We start from the raw sequence: 2,813 nt of genomic DNA, 5'->3' as shown, positions 1-2,813 counted from the left end.
GTTGCTTTATGTTATTTTTCTCTGAAAATGTGCTTTGGGACACCCTGAGTCCTCTGCAAGCTTCCTGAATCCTTCAAAGCAGAGGAAGGAGTTAGATTGCACTGTCTGAGTTTCAGAAAATAAATGCCAGTGGCCCGAGTGGGCATAAGAAACTTGGAAATGTTGGATCCTCTCCTCTCCCCTCCAGGGCCAGCTGAAAGCTGAGCCCTGGAAAACGGGGGACGAGTTAACTGGGCTCCACCAAGATGGAACAAATGTTTAGAGGTGCCTTCCCCAACCTGGTGTCCCCCAAATACATCCCACTACAGCTCTCCTGGGCTCTTAGTCAACAAAGGCCATGATGTTCCTAGCTCCTGGTTGAAAGCTGCTACATCTGAGGAAGACATGGACTATTGATGAAGGAAACTGCGCCATCCGTCCTAAATTCTAATGGTGTTCTTTCTCGATTGGCCGAGTGTTGATTGCCCTGCAGCTCTTGACTCTAGCTTTGGCCTCCCCTTGTTCCCCTTCTCTCTGGTGTTGGATGGGGCGCCCTTGGTCAACTCCAGAAGAGGTCCTCCGTATTTGTGCGATGCTTCCTTGTGACTGAGAAGTCTTCCCTAGTTTTAGGAGATGGACAAGCAATTATGGACCTAGGCAGAAGTTGAAGGGAGATGCTCTGGCAACTGTAAACCCACCGAAATTCTTGAGTGCATCCAAGGGAGGCCCAACCATAGTTAACACCATTGTGGTGGCCTTGACTTGGTAAAAGCTACGCATTGGGCTTATCCCTAGAGAGTTCCACCAGGGTTTGTTTTTTCCTGCTGTGGTTAGGGCCTCTCACCTTGTCCATTGACCAACCTCTGTGTACTTTCATCCTAGCAGCTATGAACTCCTCGGCCACCCCTGTCACATGTGGGTGGCGCATTGGAAGGGGAAGCCAATGGCTGATCCGACAACGAGGCTGTTGTACAAGATGAGGTGCTAGTTGGACTAACCCTCTGGTAGGGGAAAACACCTCTAAAGGAAGAAGTCCTCTTGACCTCCAAATGCAGCCATCTTTACTGCTTTTTTGGAGAACAGAGAGAAGCTTCTGTGGGGTACAAGCATCTCCTCCCCGCTTCTTGGGTTGGTGTCCATTTCCCTTGCAATCAGGCATCAAAAGGCTTAAATCAGAATTAAAAGCTGTTGATACCATAGTCATGGTAGGTAATCCATATTGGATATCAATTTAAGGGCCACTTGGAAATATTTGAGAGACATATGCATATAGATACAGATATATGTGTGTGTGAGCGTGTCTGTATATATATATATGATTTATACACACATATATAAAATAATTATATACATTTTACCATACAGGTTCTTTTTGTACGAGATACGTGTAATATTGTTCATATTTAAATCTATATACCAGTTTTCCAAAAAAAAACCAGGAGGGACCTAAGAATTGGTGCCCGCTTTCTATGCTCGGATCTCCAACCTTGGCCACTTTTAGGACTGGTGGACTTCAACTCCCAGAATTCCCCAGCCCATGACTGGCTGGGGAATTCTGGGAGTTGAAGTCCACCAGGCATAAAGCGGCCAAGGTTGGAGATCCTTGCGTTGATGGATGCTTGGAGCCTGGAAGTGTTTTTCTCTCCACAATTCCCCTTCCAGAAGGCTGGAAGGACTGAAAAGGGAGCAGAGCATCCCATCCATCCATCACCCCAAGATAATCCCCCCTTTTTTTCACCCTCCTCTTTTCTTACTTTCTTTCTTTCCTGTCTTTAGGGACTCTTCCCGCCACAAAGGTTTGGGAAGAAACACAGCCTTGCGTTGTGTGCAAAACCACTGCTGCCTGTAAGAAATGCACATTATTATTATTTTTAAAAAGCCATTTTCATTCAGCTGCCACTTCTCCCTTTCCTGCTTCTTAAATCTCAGAAGTTTTTCGGGTTTTTTTTTTGGGGGGGGGGGGAATCCCATTACCTACTGGGAAGACCAGAGTACTGTGGCTTCAAATGAGCATTTTTCAAAGTTGGCCACTTTAAGATTAGGGGGACGGGGACTTTAACTCCCAGAATTCCCCATTTCAACCATGCCATGCTGGGGAATTCTGGGAGTTGAAGTCCACCCATCTTAAAAGCTGCCAAATTTGAAAAACACTAAGCGATGCTAATGTGGGGATAAAGAAAAGCTTTCTGGCGTACCATAAATTAGCATATTAGATGCAAACCATGCTTGGCACTTCTGTTAGATGCTAGGTTTGTTTTTTTTAATAAGTAGAGATTATTATTATTTTTTAACTCTCTCTCCCATGGATGATACAACTGCAAATTCTTGGGTTGGTTCAGCCTTTTATCTCACAAGACATGTGATCATCCTTGGATAATTGAAAACTGATTTACTTAGCTTACATGTTAGGATGCGTTTGGATACCAAAAATGCACAGCACACAAGAGATGATTGTCCCTAATGGAGGGAATCCTTTCCTGCTTTTTTTCCATTTTGTTTTTTGTTTTAAGTTATAAGCTGCCCAGAGTTGATTTGGAATTGGGCAGCACCTCTGCCCAATCAAATAAGGGATTGCATCTTAATGGTGTATGTAAAAACCAAAGCACTCGCCTATATAAAAACCAGAGGAATTTAATTTTTTTTAAAGAAAAGAGGTTTTCTTGTAAGATGGAATTTCTTTCCCCTACCACCCCTCCCCCCCCCTCTTTTTTTCCTTTCGTTACTATTTGGAAATTTGGGTTTGGAAATTTAGCATGTTTTTTTGTTGTTGCTCCTCGCATTATAAAATTATACTTTTTCTTTTTAAATCACATGTATGGCTCCAGATCAGGGCT

Source organism: Notechis scutatus, chromosome 12, assembly GCF_049901735.1.
Source record: "Notechis scutatus isolate UNSWTSFEM ecotype Mainland chromosome 12, rNotScu1.2, whole genome shotgun sequence".
Lineage (NCBI taxonomy): Eukaryota > Metazoa > Chordata > Lepidosauria > Squamata > Elapidae > Notechis > Notechis scutatus.
The sequence above is the reverse complement of the archived record's forward strand: the minus strand, read 5'-3'. Positions refer to the sequence as shown.